General features: G+C 41.4%; 1 pseudogene; it reads right to left on the bottom strand.

The window, feature by feature from the left end:
• Positions 1 to 20693, bottom strand: part of LOC106992436 (signal-regulatory protein beta-1-like) — a 59355-nt pseudogene extending 38662 nt beyond the window's left edge.
• Between the last annotated feature and the right edge of the window lie 577 nt (positions 20694 to 21270).

Genomic DNA, 21270 nt, shown 5'->3' with positions numbered 1-21270 from the left:
TCACCCCAACCTCTGCCTCCCAGGTTCAGGGGATTCTCCTGCCTCAGCCTCCTGAGTAGCTGGGATTACAGGCATGTGGCACCATGCCCAGCTACTTTTGTATCTTTAGTAGAGATGGGGTTTCTCCATGTTGGTCAGGCTAGTCTCAAACTCCTGACCTCAGGTGATCTGCCCACCTCGGCCTCCCAAAGTGCTGGGATTACAGGCGTGAGCCACCGTGCCTGGCTGCACTTTCTGAATCATTGCATTGGGTGGGGCCATGTGACTGCTTTAGGCCACTGAGTTGTGAGCAGAAGTGATGGGTATAATCTGTGGCTGTGCATTTAACTGCAAGAGCCTCTATGGATTAACTTTTCCCTTCCACAGAGACCTACAAGGCTCTGATGAGGTCAGCTCCATCAGCCTGGATGCCTGAATGACCATGAATTCTCCACATACACTGAACATGTTGCTTAACTAACAAACTCAACATTGTTTTAAGCCTCTGAGAATTTCTCACCCATAGTGTAATTACATTACCTTAGTTTCCTAATGTTGATGTGACAAATTATCAGAACTTAGCATCTTAAAACAAAAGAAATGTATCATCTTATAGTTCTGGAGGTCAGAAGTCTAAAATCATGTTATGGATAGAATCAAGGAGAAAAATATTCAAATATACAAAGATAGAGGATGACATGTTGGTGAATATTGCAGATAGGCAGGATGAAGAAGTCCAGAGATCTACTGTGCAATATGAGGACTAGAGTTAATAGGATTGTATTGAATTCAGTATTTTTGCTCAAACAGTCTATCTTAGATGCCCTACACACACACACACACACACACACACGATAACTATGTGAGAGGATGGATGTGTTCATTTGCTTGACTGTAATAACCATTATCCTATGTCTATGTATATGAAAGTACCATGTTTTTTACCCCTTAAATAAGAGGTGTCAGCAGAGCTGTGTGTATTCTGGAGGCTCTGTTCCTTGCCTTTTCAAATTCTAGAGGCTGCCACATTCCTTTTCTCATGGTTACATCTTCCCGTCACTCCAACCTCTTGCTTCCATTGTCATATGTCCTACAAAGACCCTTTTCATACACTGGGCCCATCCTGACACTAGACCAAGATGTTAAATCACTATCTTAAACATGCTCAAACAGCTAAAGAAAACAACAGACAAACAACTAAAGAAACATTGGAATATGATGCATTAATAAAATAAGAACAACAGCAAAGAAAAATTATAAAAATTAAACAAACAGAAACTTAAGAGTTAAACAGTCCAATAATTGAAAAATCCACCAGAGGTGTTCTCCAACTGGTGTGAGCAGTTAGAAGAGAGACTCAGAAAACTGGAATATGGAATAGTTGAAATTATTGTGACTGGGGAATAGAAAGAAAAAGGAATAAAGAAAAACAAGCAGAACCTGAGGACATTGTGGGACATTATCAAATGGATCAACATAAACACTGTTAGAGTTCTAGAAGAAGAAAAGAGCAAGCGAGAAAGGAACAGATTATTCAAAGACATAATACCCCAAAACCTTCTGAAACTTGATAAATACATGAATCCTCAAATTTCAGATGCGGAAGAAACTCAAGTTTAACTCAAGGAAAAACTCAGAGACCCACACTAAGACACATTATAATCCAACTGTTGAAAACTAAAGTCAGGGAAAGAACCCTGAAAGCAGCAACAGAAAATGGATTCCTCACATACAAGAGTTCCTCAATGAGATGATCAGCCGATTTCTTATCAGAAGCATTGGAAACCAGAAGACAGAGGAGTGATACACTGAAAATACTGCAAGAGGAAAAATCTATCAACCAAGAATCTTATACCTGGGAAAACTATCCTCTAAACAGGGAGAAATTAAGATATTCTCAGATGAACAAAAACTAAGAGAGTTCACTACCATTAAACCTTACCTACAAGAAATGCTACAGGGAGTGGTTTCAGGTAGAAATAAAAGGATGCTACATGGCAACTCCAAGTTGTGTAAATAAAAATGTCCAGGCTGGGCACAGTGGCTCATGCCTATAATCCCAGCACTTTGGGAGGCCAGGGCAGGCAGATTACGAGGTCAGGAGATCAAGACCACCCTGGCCAACATGGTGAAACCCTGTTTCTACTAAAACTACAAAAGTTAACTGGGTGTGGTGGCATGTGCCTATAATCCCAGCTACTCGGGAGACTGAGGCAGGAGAATAGCTTGAACCGGGGAATCGGAGGTTGCAGTGAGCTGAGATCGCACCACTGCACTCCAGTCTGGTGACAGATTGAGACTCTGTTTCAAAAAAAAATTAATTAATTAATAAATTTAAAAAGTCCTGCTACATGTAAATTTATTTTATTTTATTTTTTTATTTTTCCAGGATCATAGACAGAGGCTAACAAATCCTCCTTCAGGTTTATTTGTATAAATAGCACAGAAGGACCCCATCCCCATGAAGATGGCAGCCTGGAGGCGGGGGTGGGGGGTCGCACCAGTCCTTCTGTCCTCACGTTGGCAGACAGAGATATCTACTCTGTAGCCTTTGTAGTGGCCTGGGCACCTTTGGGAGCCTGAGCTGGAATTGAAGCTGGAGCTGCAGCCTGGGCCTTGGTTTGATCCTGGGCTTTGGCCTTTGGCTGGCACAGCTGAACCCCCTTGGCAGTGTGAGCACGAGCACGCTTCCCAAGCTTGGGGTGGGTAATGTAGGCAAGTCGATCAAGCTTGCCGCTGACACCTTTTGGGATCTTGGGCTTAATCTCCTTGGGCTTTACGAGGGCCTTGACAGCCTCGGCACGTGCACTCATGGCCTTGGCATTGTTGGCCTGCATCTTCTTTAGGCCCTTCTTGTTGTGCTTCTTGGCAAAGCGCATGTTCCTCAGGAACTTGGGGTCCACCCCCTTAAGAGATTCATATCTTTGTGACTAGGGTTTCTTGATACTATTTCTGTGCCATTTTCGGGACTGGTTGTGTGTGGTGTGGTTCTTGGACTTGGCTATGTCTGCACCTTAAGCCGCAGCTCCCAAAGCGCCTAGAACCGGAAGAGAGTAAATTTATTTTAATTCATATTTTTCTGATGCTTCAACATCCCACAATCATGCTGTGAGTACTCTGCCCAGGTGACCATGTGCACCAGTGTGATAAGGCTGGTCCCTGGAACGAGTTCCCTTTCTTGCCCTCCCATATTGTGACCTAGTCCCATAAAAAGATACCAGTAAATCCCATCATGCTCTTTGCTTGTACCCTGTACTCTGACTTCCAGTAAAGGCCCTTGCTGAGGAATTCTTTCTCTCTTGCTTCCCTATCTGCTTGATTGAGCCTGCTTCCTTGGAGCTCTTCTCATATGTCTTTCTACCTGGCATGCCCTACTTCCCTCTCTAGGACCAGTGAGTAAAATAAATCATACTCCATATGCCTTTCCAAGTGAAATCTTCATGGCCATCTTAGAGTGATTCGTAAAGACCCAAAAGCCTGACTTTACCATTTTCAATACTAACGGCAATGAAAATGGGATCATTCTAAACTGGGGTGGAAAGTTCCTAGGAGATGCTCTTTAACTATTCATGGCTTACTAATTTGCTACTCTGATTGGTTCCACAACTTGAGAAGGCTTTTTACATTGATGGCTTTCTTGTGCTGTGCTATGTGCAGCTTTGTGTTACCTTTTGGAGTTCTGCCAAGACTCTCCATCCTGAAGTGAGGATCCTGCTTAAATATCAATAATGACATCTACATTTCTTCAAGAGCACGGGATGACATAACACTGATAACAGCCCCTTCAAAGGAGATTCATGTGATATGCATATTAACATCACATTATTCAGCATCTCTAAGTTGTTTTGCAGTGCCAGTGACAACATATTCTTCTTTTACAAAGTTTATTTACAAATTAAAATCAATAGGCACCCCTGTTAGTGCCTATAAGCAAAGAAACAAAAATACCTCTTCTCTGTGGAGACTTCAGCAATTTCTTTCTTGCTTTTTGGAGCTTCTAGACCATTCATTATGGCCATACATCCAGGGCCTTTCATGTGAAAACAATGCCCCTCTCACCCTTGTGCTATACTCCATTAAAACAACAAATGTCTGGCTACCTACTGGGATCTCCTATCCTGGAGTCCAGATCTAGGAACAATACTCTCCTGTTGCAATCATGAACCATAGATTGCCCCACATGCAAGGCTCTGCTCATCTGAAATGGGGCCCACTGGAAACTAAACTTTCACTGAAACGCAAAATTACAATTTCCATCAGGTGCAGTTGCATACCATTTTGTTGACTGTTGGTCTTATAATTTGTTGATGCAACAATTCTTAACCAAATATTAGCAAACTGAATTTAACAGCACATTAGAAGGATTCTACACCATGACTAAGTGGAATTTATTCCTAGAATACAAAGATGTTTCAATATGCAAATGATAATGTAATATACCATATTTACACAATGAAGAGAAAAATACACGATTATCTCATTTGATGTAGAAAAGCATTTTACAAATTTGAACATCTTTTTATGAGAAAAATAATAAAAGGAATATATGGACATTTCTACAACATGATAAAATCATATACTCATATTACACTATTTATCTACTTATCATGTGTATTGTTTATTGTCATTTCTCCAGTAGAATATAAGCTCCAAAAGGTCAACTACTTTTGCTCTTTTATTCACCAAGGCACACCATGTTCTATGTCAGGTCCTGGCATATAGTAGCTATCCAATATATATGTGTATAAGGTGTGAATTACTCATTAAGACACTTCCCTGGGATACTAAAACCTATTTTCAGTGGACTGCATCTGTGATATTTGCTAGAAACTGAGTTTCCCATGTAGATGACTTAGTTTAAAAAACATTCATTTGCATACACAAAGAAAGCAGAAGAACCCAGGAGGAGAAAACCACAAACCCTCATCCCCACACCACACCCCCCTCACTCCCATGAGCAGCAGCTGCAGAAATGTCATGGCATAGAATCAAGGCCACAGGCATTTGACAAGAGCAACAGTGAAACCTGTGATCTCTAGAGTCAGAGTGCCTGAGTTCAAATCATAGCTCTACCAGTTACCAATGAGCATCCTCACAGCTCTTTGTGCTTCTGTTTTCTTATCTGTGAGTGGTGGGAGGATCAGGTTAAGGGGAATATCTATTTTGGGCATAATGACCATCTGAAGTAACAGCTGTAAGGCATTTCCAACAGTGTCTGGCACATGGTGAGTATTCAAAAATTGCGAATTGTTACTTTTTAGATTTTCTAAGTCGTGGAGTCTTCAATCAACATTACATGATAAGCATATGGATATAGCTATTGATATGACTATAGATGTAGATAACATAGACAGAGCTCTCTGTTTTATCCCTTTCTTTCTCCCTCATTCCTACCCTTCAAGAAAGAGGGAACTCTAAGACAGTAATGCACAGAAGTTCTGCTTTGAGATAAAACTCATTTTACCAAGAGAGAAGTTTGCTTAAAGGAATTGCTTATCTTAACACATTGGGAGAGTTTCAGTGGTAATATCAGAGAGTAGAAAAGGGAAGAGAGTGACTGGGCAACAGGGAAAACTGAATATCTCTTCAACGTGCATTTCATGTAGACTAAAAAATGAGTGGAAGAGATGTAAGGAAAGTCTTTTTAAAATCCTGTGTGTTTCAGCATGATCAAGTGAGATTTTTCTCAGGAATACAAGGATGCTTCAAGACACATAAACCTATAAATGCAATACACTACGTCAGCAGAATGAAGGACAAAAACCATAGGACCATATTGACAGCGACAAAAAAAAAGCATATGACAAAATTTAACATTTTTTAATTATAAAAATGCTCAAAAAAGTAGATGTAAAATGAATGTTCCTCAATACAATGAAATCCATATATGACAAATCCACAGCTAACATGATATCCAGTGAAAAAAGTCCAGGCAGGGGGAGATGGCTTTAACCCCAACCAGCGCAGGAACCGACTTGGGGAGGCCTGTGGAATATAAAAGTAGGAGCAAAGGCGGGAAGACCCGTGCATGCACTTCCAAATCCCCATGTGGACCGATGGAAGCCATTCCCTACTGTTCCACACAGGGGACTCTGCGAAGGACAGCCGAAAAGTTCAAGCAGTTGGTTTCAGGTTGAAGGAAGCCCCCAAGGGAGTTTCACAATAGAACCTCGGTTGGGGATGAACTCCCTTAGCCAAGACCAGGGCAGGGGAGAGTGAAAAGTTGGCTGCAACCCCGAGTGCAGGAGCCAGGCACCCAGCTTTGCAGTGGATGGGGAGGGGCGTGATCTGAAAGCGGCAGCTGTTATCTTCACTGGGGCAATTGGAATTTGAGTGCAGGCTGACTGGTACTTAGCTCACTGCTGCCAGTGTAACACTGTGGGAGTGGATCTGCCTCGCCAAGTGCGTGGGAACTGTGCATGGGCTTACTGCTGCTTGCTCCTCACCATTCCATGTGCAAACCCTTCTGTGCAGCACAGGCAGCAATACTCCCTTCTGGAAGGTGAACCCAGTGACCTGAGACCTGCTCCCATCCCCCAACACCCACAGGGGCTGCTGTGTGCCCTGCCAGCAAAGACTCAGAGTGCAAACCCCCTGACCCAGCTCCCACCTGGCTTTGCTCTGCCACTTGCCCTGGTAGCTTCACACAAAGGACAGAAACTCTTAAGAACTATATGCCTCTCTCCATTGCCTGAGAAACCAGAGTACCCCCACTAGGCAACATAAGGCAAGCGAAAATCCTACTGCAACTACTGCAGCTGGTGCTATTTTGCAAGCGTCACCTCCTGGCTGGAAGCCAACCAACACAGTCCATGATAGCATCTCCTGGTGGAATCACACTGCACCCAAGGAAAAGACAACTGTATAATCTCAGCTATCACTACTGCCTGCACCACTCTGGCTAACCAGGAGGTCCTGAGTCTGTCCACATGATCAGATCATTCCACTCTAACTGGTATTCAAGAAAGTGAACACACTAAGGCTATCAATAAACAAGGAATCTCACAGAGTCTACATCACTCACCTGCTACCCCCATTTGAGCTAGTGCTGCTACCCATGGCTGGGAGACTTGAGGACAGGTCACATCACCAGATCCCTTGCAGACACTCTCCAACATGAGCTTGGAGTTTGGCAACTTCACTGGATGGCTAGACCCAGAGGAACAATAACACTCACAGTAGCCTGGTTCCCAGGGATCCCCACTCCTAGGAGAAGGGGGAGTGCACCACATCAAGGGAACATCCTGTGAGACAAAAGAATCCAGACAACAGGCCTTGAGGATCAGATATTTCCATTGGTGGGAAGTTTAGCAGAGGCACAATTGCAGTGCTGGACTCAACAGGGTAAGTCTTCAGCTGTAGCCCAACAGTCAGACAGCCTTGGTGCACATGAAGGGCCTTGAATAAGGAAATGTATTTTCTCCCTTTTTCACCATCACAGGCTCTGTTGGGGCTTCTCTCATGGGAGCTAAGTGTGGGTGCAACTATAGACACCCTTTCTGGAACACGTCAGGATGATGGCATCCTCACAGGAGAAGCATCCTCCAGGTGCCAGCTTGCACAAGAGACAGAGTCACAATTCCTCTCTACTTGAACATCAACATTCCTACCCATGAAAAGAGGTGCCTGTCTGATCTGAATGCTGGAGTACTGGGACAAGAGTGTGTCTGAGAGGTGAATAAATTTCCTGCTGACCTGGCAGGGGAGCTAAGGTGGCTTCAATCCTTCCCTCTGATAAGATCTCAGTGCAACTCACTGAGAGCTCCTCCAAGAACCTCTGTCAAAGCTGGGACCTCTGCCCACCATTGGGTATTGCATTTATCCACCTGCTGTAGTCACAACTAGTTCCTACCCAAGGACACCTCCCCTACTGACCCCTACTACAACTAGCATGTGTGAAAGCCATTATACAAAGACTTTATAACCAAGGAACTCTTACAGTCTTCATCCCTGGAAGCACCAAGAACCAAATTAGGCTGTAACTAACTATAAGTATTAAAGTCTCATCCTTAAGGGGAAAAAGAAATTAAAACAAACAACAAATACAGTCAAATCAAAGATAAATTCAAGAATAGTTAGAAGAAATAGCCTACTCAAATGAGAAGGAACCAGAATATAAACTCCGGTAATATGACAAAATATGGTTCCATAACAGCCCCAAAGGATCACACTAGCTCTACAGCAATGGATGCAAACTGAGATGAAATATTTGAAAATGCTAGATAAGGAATTATTAAGCTTCTCAAGGAGATATCAGAGAAAGGTGAAAACCATCATAATTTTTTTTTGAAGTTTAGGATATGAATGAAAAATTTTCTAGACAGATAGATATCATCAAGAAAAACCAATTTGAATTTCTGGAAATGAAAGACACACTTAGAGAATTACAAAATGCACTAGAAAATTTTAACGAAACACTAAAACAAGTAAAAGAAAGAATTTCAGAGCTTGGAGACAAGGCTTTTGAATTAATTATATTAGGCAATTTTTTTTTTTAAAAAGGATCAAAAGAAATGAACAAAGTCTCCAAGAAATACAGGATTATGTAAAATGACCAAGCATAAAAATAATTGATGTTCCTGAGGGAGAAAAGAAAATAACAAGTCTGGAAAATATATTTGAGGGAATAATTGAGGAAAATATCCCTGGCCTGGCTAGAGATCTAGATAGCCAAATCCAAGAAGCTCAAAGAACTCCTGGGAAATGCATTGCAAAAACATCTTCACCAAGGCATATAGTTATCAGGCTATCCAAAGTCAACATGAAGGAAAGAATTCTAAGAGCAGTAAGACAAAAGTATCAGGAAACTTACAAAGGAAAACCTATCAAACTAACAGTAGACTTCTCAGCAGACACCTTACAAGCTAGAAGGGATTGGGGACTTCTCTTCAACCCCCTAAACAGAACAATTTTCAGCCAAGAATTTTGTACCCTGCAAAACTAAGTTTAATAAATAAAGAAGAAATGAAGTAATTTTTAGACGAACAAATGTTGAGGGAATTTGTTACTACCATACCAGCACTATAATAAATGCTAAAAGGTGTTCTAAACCTAGAAACAAAAATCCAATACGCACCAAAACAGAATCTCTTGGAAGCTTAAAACTCACAGGGCCTACAAAACAATAACACAATGAAAAGAAAAAACTATCTAGGTAACATTTAACATGATGAAGAGAACAGTACCTCACTTCTCAATATTAATGTTGAATGTAAATGGCCTAAATGCTCCACTTAAAAGATACAGAATGGCAGAATGGATAAAAAAGTCACAATCCAAATATCTTCTGTCTTTAAGAGACTCACCTAACAGAAAGATTCATATAAACTCAAGGTAACATGGTGGAAAAAGATATTCCACACAAATGGAAGCCAAAAGCCAGCAGGAGTAGCTATTCTTATTTCAGACAAAACAGGCTTCAAAGCAACAACAGTATAAAAGGACAAAAATGGTCACTATGTAATTATAAAAGGATCAATCCAACAAGAAGATATTACAATCCTAAATTTCTAAGCACCTAACACTGGAGCTCCCAGATCCATAAAACCATTACTAATAGACCTAAGAAATGAGACAGACAGCAACACAATAATAGTAGAAGACTTTAATATACCACTGACGGCACTGGGCAGACCATCAAGACAGAAAGTCAACAGAGAAATAATGGACTTAAATTACACCCTAGAACGAATGGACTTAACATATATTTACAGAACATTCTACCCCCAAATTGCAGAATATATATTCATCTCATCAGCACAAAATAGACCATATGTTAGGTCACAAAAAGTTTCAATAAATTTTTAAAAATCAAAATCGTATCAAGTATCCTCTCAGACTACAGTGGAATAAAACTGGAAATTAAGTCGAAAAGAAACACTCCAAACTACACAAATACATAGAAATTAAATAATCCGCTCCTGAATGATAACTGGGTTAAAAATGAAATCAAGATGGAAATCAAAAAGTCATTTGAATTGAATGATAATAATGACACAAGTTATCAAAACCTCTGGGAAACAGCAAAAGCAGTGTTAAAAGGAAAGTTTACAGCACTAAATGCCTACAACGCAAAGTCTGTCAGAGCACAAATTGACAACCTAATATCATGCCTCAAGGTACTAAAGAAACAAGACCAAACTAAACCCAAAGCTAGAAGAAGGAAAGAAATAGCAAAGCTCAGAGCAGAACTAAATGAAATTCAGACACCAATAACAACAACAAAATACAAAAGATCATTGAAACAAATAGCTGGTTCTTTGAAAAAATAAACAGAGAGACCATTAACTGGATTAACCAAGAAGAGAGAGGATGCAAATAAGCTCAATTAGAAATGAAACTGGAGACATTACTACCGACACCACAGAAATACAAAAGATCATTTCAGACTACTATAAACACCTTTATGCACATAAACTAGAAAACCTACAGGAAATGGATGAATTCCTGGAAAGATACAATCCTCCTATATTAAATCAGGAAGAAATAGAAATTCTGAACAGACCAATAACAAGTAGTGAGATTGAATAGGTAACCAAAAAAATGGCAAACAAAAAAAAGGTCCAGGACCAGATGGATTCACAGCTGAATTCTATCAGACATTCAAAGAAGAATTGGTATCAATTCTACTGAAAGTATTTCAAAAGATAGAGAAAGAGGGACTCCTCCCTAAATCATTCTATGAAGCCAGTATCACCCTATTATCAAAACCAGAAAAGGACATAACAAAAAAAGAAAACACAGACCAATTTCTCTGATGAACATAGATGCAAAAATCCTTAACAAAATACTAGCTAACCAAATTCAACAGCACAACAAAAAGGTATTTCATCATGATCAAGTGGATTTCAACCCAGGGATGCAGGGATAGTTTAACATACATGAGTCAATAAATGCAATACATCACATAAACAGAATTAAAAGCAAAAACCATATGATCATCTCAACAGATGCAGAAAAAGCATTTGACAAAATCCAGCATTCCTTTATGATAAAAGCTCCCAACAAATTAAGCATAGAAGGGTCTTACCTCAAAATAATAAAAGCCATATATGACAAACCTATGCCAATATCCTACTGAATGGGAAAAAGTTGAAAGCATTCCCCCAAGAACAGAACAAGACAGGGATGCCCACTTTCACTACTTCTATTCAACATAGTTCTAGATATCCTAGCCACAGCAATTAGGCAAGAGAAAGATAAAAGGTAAAGGGCATTCAAATGGGAAAAGAGGAAGTCAAACTATTGCTGTTTGCAGATGATATGATTGTATACCTAGAAAATCATAAAGACTTCTCAGAAAGACTCCTAGATTTGATAAACGAATTCAATAAAGTCTCAGGTTACAAAATCAATGTACACAACTCAGGAGCACTGCTGTACACCAACAACCACCAAACTGAGAATCAAATGAAGAACTCAGTCCCAAACAACTGCAAAATAAAATACCTAGGAAAACAAACAACAGCTGCAAAATAAATAAAATACATAGGAATGTACTTAATCAAGAAGGTGAAAAATCTCTACAAGAAGAACTACAAAACACTGCTGAAAGATATCATAGGTGACACAAACAAATGGAAACACATCCCATGCTCATGGATTGGAAGAATCAATATTAAGAAAATGACCATACTGCCCAAAGCAATCTGCAGATTCATTGCAATTCCCATAAAAATGCTAGCAACATTTTTCACGGAATTAGAAAAAACAATCCTAAAATTCACATGGAACAACAACAACAAAAAGCACCTGCATAGCCAAAGCAATATTAAGCAAAAAGAACAAATCTGAAGGCATCACATTACCAGACCTCAAATTATACAAGGCTATAGTTACCAAAATAACATGGGACTAGTATAAAAGTAGGCACATAGACCAATGGAACAGAATAAAGAACCAAGTAATAGAGCCCAATACATGCAGCCAATTGATCTTCAACAAAACATGCAAACATATAAGCTGGGGAATGAACACCCTATTTAATAATTGGTGCAGGGAAAACTGGCAAGCTACATGTAGAAGAATGAAACTGGATTCCTATCTCTCACTTCATACAAAAATCAATTCAAGATGAATCAACAAGTTAAATATAAACCTGGAACTATAAAAATTCTGGAAGACAAGGTTGGAAAACCTCTTCTAGGCATCAGCCTCATTAAAAAATTCATGATTAAGACCCCAAAAGCAAATTCAACAAAAACAAAAATGAATAAATGGGACCTAATTAAAAAGCTTCTGAAGAGCAAAATAAGTAATCAGCAGAGTAAACAAACAGCACGTAGAGTTGGAGAAAATATTCCCAAGTCGAGTTACAATTGACTGGTAAGGATACCAAGGCCCATGACGGCAGAGTGCCTTGTCCCAGATCACAGAGCTGGGAAATGGCAGAGCTAAGATGTGGCACAAGTGGTGGGGCTCCAACCCATGCTCTCCTAATCACTGTGCTACTGACACTCAGTAATAACCCTAACACCACCACCATCCAGAACTCTGTGCACATCCTCTCCAATCCCCACAGAGTCCATAATGGTGGCCATGATCATCACCATTTTACAAATGGGAAAACTGAGGACTCGAGGGTAGCCAAGACTTTACCAAGATCACACAACCTTGGGAAAACAACCCCATCATTTACTGAAGTCTATTCTCTCCCCAGGCTTGCTGTATCCTCTTAACATCTTGGAATGGTTGGTATAATTACACCCTACATATGAAGAAACAGGCTCAGCAAAGGGAACTGGGTTGCTTGAGATCACACAGCCTTGAAATAACACAAGATTTGGCCTACAATATGCTAGGTGATTTACAGAGAGAACCTTAAGTCCTTTCTACTCTCCTAAAGGAGTCCAAGATTGTCATGATTTTACAGATGAGAAAACTGAGGCTAAGAGAAACGAAGGCATTGTCTCCTCATCCCCCATGCGTGACTTGGGCATTTCCTGTGTTTTGCCAAGCTTTCCTGTTCATCAAAGAGTAAGCACTAGAACTTCAACATCCCCAACACTGACTACCACCTCCCTTGTCCCTTTGAGATTCTTGGCTTCATGCAATTCAAGGGAGAAGCCTCCCTCCTGGCTGCCCAGGGCTGGTTACTGTGTAGTTCTCCCCCTGGGCTCCCTATGGTTACTCTGTAGCCATAAACAGAAGACCTTGGGTTCCTAACAGCCCAAGAAGAGAATGTAAACTCTAGTTCACACGGAACACAAGAACTCTAAGAAATGTCTCGTTCCCACATCCTTAGTCTTCAGTGCCATGAGTGGGTGGGCACGTTGTAACTGCCCAAGGGGTTCACCTTGCCCACTGCCTAGACAGAATCGATTTATTAAGACCAGGGAACTGCTTGAAAGAGTAATTCACGCAATGCTGGCTGTGCAGGAGACCAGAGCTTTAGTATTATCCAAATCAGTCTCTCCGAGCATTCGGGGAGCAGAGTTTTTAAGGATAAGTTGGTGGGTAAGGAGAAACCAGTGAGCCGGGAGTTCTGATTGGTCAGAGATGAAATCATAGGGAGTCAAAACTGTCTTCTTGAGCTGAGTCAGTTCCTGGGTGGGGGGCCATAAGATCAGATGAGCCAGTTCTTTTTTTTTTTAATCTGGGTGGTGCTACTGATCCATCAAGTTCAGGGTCTGCCAAATATCTCAAGCACTGATCTTAGGAGCAGTTTAGGGAGGGTCAGAATCTTGTAGCCTCCAGTTGCATGACTCCTAAACCGTAATTTCTCATCTTGTTGCTAATGTTGGTCCTACAAAGGCATTCTGGTCTCCAGGTAAGAAGGTCTGCTTGGGAAAGGGCTGTTACCGCCTTTGTTTAAACTAAGTTTCTCCCAAAGTTAGTTCAGCCTATGTCCAGGAATGAACAAGGACAGCTTGGAGGTTAGAAGCAAGATGGAGTCAGTTGAGTTAGATCTCTTTCACTGTCTCTCATAATTTTGCAAAGGTGGTTTCAATGTGGTCTGCTGAAAAGCAGGAGGCTAGACTCAGCTCCATGGATGCTGCTCAATGAAGGAGAAACAGCACATGTAAGAAGAGTCCTAAATGCTAAGACATATCTTTTAGGACAGGTTCAACATAAGATATAATGCCTGCAGGATCTTTCTGATGGGGGTTGTCAAGCCAGCCTCTCCTACCCATACAAGAAGAAGGCTTTTCTTTTTAATGTTTATTGATACAGAACAGAACAACACAACAGTTTAGAACGAGAAGGTTGAAGCATTTCCCTATACTTCAGCAAGCACAACTGGGTGTTGCAGAGAGAAGGGCTGTGTGTCAGGCTCCTGGGGGTCAAACCTTGGCTCCTCTACCTGCTCACAAGTCAGATCCCCTCTCTAAACCTGTGTCCTCATCTATAAATGAGGCAGCAAATGGTCCCTCTCTCATAGCACTGGTTATAAGGAGAAAATGCCAGATGAAGACACAGCATCTGGGACAGCTGCCACTCTTTGATCCCCTCCTCACTTTTCTCCAATCTCATCCAGGGCATCATTTAGGTTAATGGCTTGGAAAAGAGGAATGAGCACTCTACTAGGAGTCAGCACATCTGAGTTACTCCTGAGCCTTGATAAGGGTGCTTACCTAGGCACAATATGAACCATCAGGGAACTTCAGTGTCTTTGTAATATCTGCAAAATCAGGGTAAAACCACCTTCCCTACCTATGTTCAAGGGATGCGGGGTGGGGGGGTGCTGATTATTACAACATCAAGAAGAACACATTAGCAATAGCTACACACCTTAAAACACACATACCCTCTGACCTAGCAATGCCACTTCCAGTGGGTGTCTTCCACTTGAGCAGGATGATGCATGTACAAGGCCACCCACTGCAGCGTTGTTTTAGTAGCCCGAGGTTGGGAACAACTTACATATCCACTAACAGAAGACTGTAAAATGAAGTTTGATAGCTCCATAAGTTGGAGTACTCTACAGGTATTAAACAGTAGAGCAGCTGTCTATGTCCTGATATAGAATCTTTATATAAAATGAAATGGGTCAGGTGCATTGCCTCATACCTGTAATCGCAGCACTTTGGGAGGCCCAGGTGGGTGGATCACCTGAGGTCAGGAGTTCGTGACCAGCCTGGCCAACATGGTGAAACCTTGTCTCTACTAAAAATACAAATAATAGCCAGATGCAGTGGCAGGCACCTGTAGTCCCAGCAACTCAGGAGGCTGAGGCAGGAGAATCACTTGAATCCAGGAGGTAGAGGTTGCAGTGAGCCGAAATGGTGCCACTGCACTGCAGCCTCGGTGACAGAAGGAGATCCATCTCAAAATAAAAATAAAATAAAATAAAATAAAATAAAATAAAATGCTTACTGTTTTCCAGTCAGGCTCAGGGTCTGGATGCCAGGGGTATTCTGAACCTTGGGAAGGTGATGAAAAGGGGAAGTGCTGGCTCCCTCTCAGTGGTTCTGTTCAAGGAACATTTATTTAGCACCTAGGATGCACCAGGCTCTTCTATGGAGATGATGTCTAACACCAGAGCAAGAAGAATCTGCCTGGAATCAGATCAGAGCTCTAATTTGGATCCCATCACTAACTGGCCCTGTGACTGTGGGCAAGACCCATGTCACCTCCTGGCCTCAGGCTCTCATCTGTCAACAGGGGGTTAGGCTGACTGGTCTGAAGATTCCTCCTGTGCTAACATCCCAGGATCAGGAGTTAGACTGTGAATCTGTATCTTTGGCAGGAAACTCAAAGTGAGCATCTTTGCTAACTCCACTGGGGAACCTCTAAGTCACTCACATGGGGGGCCTCTTTCCCAGAGTGAGGGATATTCTGAGATGATCCAGCTCTGACTGGAGCCTACAGTACCTGTGTAACTCAATCCCTGAATCACACAAGAGTTTCTCTAACAGACCCACAAACACCAAAGCTCGTGGCATCTATGCCCACCAGGGCCATCAGATTAAACAATGAATCTGTGCCTCTCAGGAATCTTCCCAATGTGATGTTTTTTGAAGATTAAACTAAGAAAAACACAATTCCCCTCCCACCCTTAACAAATTCCTTCTTATTGGAAGGAAAGAGAGGGTAACGTTTGTGAGAGAAGAGTTTTTCCCTGTTTTGTTCATTGCAGCTTGCACAGCAACCAGGGCAGAGCCTGGCACATAGTAAGTTTTCAGTGAGTACCAGTTACATAAAAAGGAGACTTGGCCACCCAGAGGGGGGAAACGCTCTTTGGAGGCAGAAGGCAAGGTCTGGCCTTGTGCCTTGGCAAGTCACTCAATCTTTCGGTTCCCTCATCTGTGGAAGCCAAAGACTGGGTCAGACGAGAAGAGACAAGTTGTGGAGAAGGCACACAAGTGTTGCAGACTTTACCCACCATTTTCAGGCCATGGGTGCCTGGGTGAATAGTATGATGCTTCAGGCCTTAACTTAACTGATCTGTAGAAGGGTGTGACATCAGATCATGAAAATGAGCACCCACCACCACACCCGATTGTTGCTCAATGGATGGAAGGTGTTACTATTGACTTATTGTCACACACTGGTGGATGAAGGAGGCCCACACTGTACTCACCATGCATAGACAGCTCAGTGCCTGATGCAGACTTCAACTCTATGTCAGGACTCCCTTTCCAGAACATCACACAGTAGTAGGTGCCAGCGTTGGCTTTTGCGATGCTAGTGATGCACATGGAAAAGTCTGTATTGTTTCCCTTCGTGATGTCTGAAATGCAAGCTATCCAGGGTAAGTGGCCTCCTTTTGAACTGTAGATTAGTTCCTGCCCTGTTTCAGTTCCTTTGAACAATCTGTGGGCAACTGGGAGGTGACAGAGTGGTCGAACCTCCAGCTGTGACCGACACTGACTTCTCAGGCTGAATCACCTGCAGCTCCTCCTCACCTGCCACTCCTGGAGGGAAACACAAAACAGTCATTTATTCATCCTTATGTGGTGGTTATGTTTTCTAAAGTGTTTATCAATGACTTTCATTGACTGAGTACACCCCAGGAGTGGGCCTTGAGCCCAGCACACTGCATGTATTATCTCATTTAACCCTCACAACAAGCCTGTAACATGAGACTGTATTACAAGTGAGGACACTGTGGCACAATGAGGTCCAGTTTAATGGTGGAGTATGAGGTTGAGGACCTGAGTAGAACTCCTGAACCGTCCTTGGAAATTTCATGCTTTGCCAAATATTTATGTCTCTACTTTCTGGCCAAATGGAGTGTTGCTTTTTCTGAATCATTCCGTTGGGTGGGGTGATGTGACTTCTTTAGACCACTGAGTTCTGAGCAGAACTGATGGGTATAATTTGTGGTCTGTGCATTTAACGGCAAGAGCCTCTGTGTATCAACTGCTCCCTTCCACAAAGACCCACAGGGCTCTGATGGAAGCTACTTCCTCGATTTGGATTCCTGAGTGACTATGAAAGACAGAACTCTCAACACACAATGAATATATGGCTTAAATAAGAAATAAAACATTTTTTAAGGCCTGAAATTTTTTATCCATAGCATAATCACATTACATTAGTTTCCTAATGATGCTGTGACAAATTACTACTAAATTTATGTACTACAACAATAGAAATGTATTATTGTATACTTCTGGGGGTCACAAGTACAAAATTGGAATTGTTGAGCTATAACCAAGAAAAAAGAGAAGAACTCAAATACGCAAAGGTGGAGAATAAAACTTTGGTTTCCTGGAGTAGGGTTGGGGAAGGTTATGGAGAGATGTATGTCGAAAGATAAAAAATTGCAGATAGGATGAAAAACTCTACAGATGTCATGTACAACATGAAGACCCTAGTTAATAATATTGAATTGTTCTCACAATTTTTACTAAAAGATAAGATTTTAGATGCACTTAGCATACACACAAAACAAGGCAACTATTTGAGATGATGGTTATGTTCACTTGCTTGACTATAACAGTACCTCTCTCTATATATATCTCAAAGCACTTTTAAATATATACAATCTAAACAGGTGTCAGCAGAGATAATAGTTTTGGGTCTCTGTCTCTTACCTGTCCAGTTCTAGAGGTTGTTCACATTCCTTTTCTCACAGTTTCATCTTTCCATCACTCTAACCTCTTGCTTTCATTATCACATGTCTTTCTTTAATTCTTGCTCTCCTGCCTCCTACTCATAAGGACTCTTGTAATATATTGGTCCCATCCTGATACTAGACCAAGACTTTAAAACAACTGTCTTAAAATGCTCAAAGGGAGCTGGGTGCAGTGGCTCGTGCCTGTAATCCCAGCATTTTGGGAGGCTGAGGTGGGTGGATTGCCTGAGGTCAGGAGTTCAAGACCAGCCTGGCCAATGTAGTGAAACCCCATCTCTACTAAAAACACAAAAAATTAGCTGGGCATTGTGGCAGGTGCCTGTAATGCCAGCTACTAAGGAGGCTGAGGCAGGAGAATCACTTGAACCTGGGAGGCAGAGGTTGCAGTGAGCCAAGATCATACCACTGCATTCCAGCCTGGGCAACAAGAGCAAGATTCCATCTCAAAAATGCTCAAATAGCTAAAGGAAAACATGGACAAAATCTAAAGGAAATTAGGATAAGATATATTAACAAAATGAGAACATCAGCCAAGAGATAAAAAATATTTAAAAAGAACCAAACAGAAGTATAAGAACTGAAAGTCATGATAATGAAACATTCACTAGAGGAGTTTCATAATAGATTTTAGCAGGAGGAAGAAAGAATCAGAAAACTTGAAATGAAATTATTGAGTCTCCAGGATAGAAAGACAAAAAAGAATAAAGAAAAAGGAACAGAACCTGAGGGACTCATGGGATACCACTAAGTGGATGAACATACACATTATGAGAATAACAGAAGAGGAAGAGACACAGAGAGGAAGAAGATGGTTATTTGAAGAAATAATATCCCAAGTCCTCCCAAAGTTGATTAAATATGTGAATCTACAAATATAAGATGCTGAACAAACGCCAAGTAAGATAAACTCAGAGATCCACACTAAGATATATTATAATCCAACTATTGAAAGCTAAAATGAAACAAAGAGTCTTGAAAGCAGCAAGAGAGAAGCCATTCTTCACATACAAGAGATCCTCAGTAAGACTGTTGGCTGAGTTCTTATCAGAAGCATTGGAGGCCAGAGGCAGTGGGATGTTATGTTTAAAGTTCTGAAAGAAAAAAAAAAAGCCATCAACTAAGATTTCTATACCTGATAAGACCATCATTCAAAAATACGGGATAAATTAAGATATTCGTGGATACACAAAAGCTGACAGAGTTCATCTCCTCTAGACCTGCCCTACAAGAAATCTTAAAGGGAGTCCTTTAGGTTGAAATGAAAGGATACAATATAATGTCTCAAAGTTGTCTAAAGAAATAAATATTTTCGGTTGTGGTGTACAATTTTAGAACTCCATATTTTTCTCATGCCTTGATGTCCCCACAAATAGGGTGTGAGTACCCTGCCCAGGCAATGAAGTGCCAATGTGATAAGGCTGGTCCCTGCCACTAGTTCTTGCCCTCCCCTACTGTAACCTAGTGATATTCAAACACACCAGTGAAATTCCCTCATGCCATTTGCTTATGTACTTTACTGTGACTCCTAATAAAGGCATTTTCCCAGGGGTCCACCCAGTCTCAACTCCCCACCTGCTAAGTTGAGCCCTTTCTCTAGGAGCTCCTTCTAAATGGTTCCCTGTGTGGCATGTCATGCTTCACCTTCTAGGAACTATGAGTAAAATAAATCATTTAATTTTATATGCCTCTCGGAGTATGATTTCTGCAACTGTGTTGGAATGATCCCCAAAGATCCCACCAGTGAGTGATACTTACTCCACCATTTACAACACAACTGGTGATGAGAATGAATCATTTAAAATGGGTAGAAAGTTCCCAGGAGATGTTTTTCTTAACTGCTGCTGGCTCACTAATTTGCTATCCCAATTGGCTCCACCAATAGAGAGGGCTTTATATCCTGCTGGCAAGATGTGCACTACTTTGTGCTTATGCCAAACTCTCCATCCTATAGTGTGGATCCTGTCCCAATATCAGTAACACACCCCAGGATACCACTTCCTATCCATGATTCCAGCAAAAGGAGGATAATTAAACTATCATTGCCAGGGATCTGAAGTTACTGGGCCATGTGGATTGGCTACTTCTCAGTGTACTTCGGAGTGATTTTGATTTGAAGAAGAACTCCTGCTGATAGAATGGAGATCTCGTTTGGTGCTGAGTGCATATCACTCTGTTCCAGCCTCAGTAATAAAGACAAGTTGAGGGGTCCGGTGGGCTACAGCTTGGGTGGGTGGCGCTGTCCCCACTGTTCAATGTGTTGTTGAATTACAGCAACACAGATGCTTCTCAGCTTGTGATGGGGTTATGTCCCAGTAAACCCATCCTAAATTGAAAATATTGTGAGTCAAAAATGCATTTAACATACCTAACCTACTGAACATCATAGCTTAGCCTAGCCTACCTTAAATATGCTCAAAACTTAAATTAGCCTAGAGTTGGGCAAAATCATTGACACAAAGACTGCTTGATAAAAAAATTATTGGATATCTCCTGTAATTTATTGAATACTGTACTGAAAGTGAAAGAATGGTTGTATGCGTACCTGAAGTATGGTTTCTGCTGAATGTATCACTTGCACACCATTGGAAAGTAAAGACTTAGAAATCGAACCATTGTAAGTCAGGGACCACTCATAATTTCCTCTCTTCTCTCTTGGTGTCAGGCAGCCCTCCTTTCTCAGAGAGTCCTCCATAGCACCTTATAAAGCTCTGTGCTTCCAGGGCTGGTGAGAACTTCTCTGTTTCATCCCCTGCTGCTGTTGCTTTCATCTCCCAACTCCATTGGATATCTCAGATCTCATCCACAGAGATAGGTGGCTCAATGTTTTTAAAAAGTAGAGAAAAGACAGAAGGGGCACTTTGATCTCACTCCCCCAAGACACTTGGTTTCTTGGATCATTTGGGATTATAAATCTGGATAGGAAGCCACTCAGGACTACCAGGGGCTTCTCAGGTAAACATCCAAAGAGAGAGGGGAAATCTGTATCCACTCATAGATGCAAGCCATTCCAAAGGATTTTGCATCCTGGGCAATATGGCAAAACTCTGTCTCTCCAAAAAAATATATATATATATATCAACCAGGTGTGGTAGAGCATGCCTGTAGTCCCAGCTACTTAGGAGGCTGAGGTGGGAGGATTGCTAAAACCTGGGAGGAGGAGGCTGCAAGGAGCCATGATGGTACCACTGCATTCCAGCCTGGGTGACAGAGCGAGATCCTATCTCAAAAAAAAAAAAAAATATATATATATATATATATACACACACACA

Source organism: Macaca mulatta, chromosome 10 (genome assembly GCF_049350105.2).
Source record: "Macaca mulatta isolate MMU2019108-1 chromosome 10, T2T-MMU8v2.0, whole genome shotgun sequence".
In the NCBI taxonomy this organism is placed as follows: domain Eukaryota; kingdom Metazoa; phylum Chordata; class Mammalia; order Primates; family Cercopithecidae; genus Macaca; species Macaca mulatta.
This window is presented reverse-complemented; position numbering and strand designations above follow the sequence as displayed.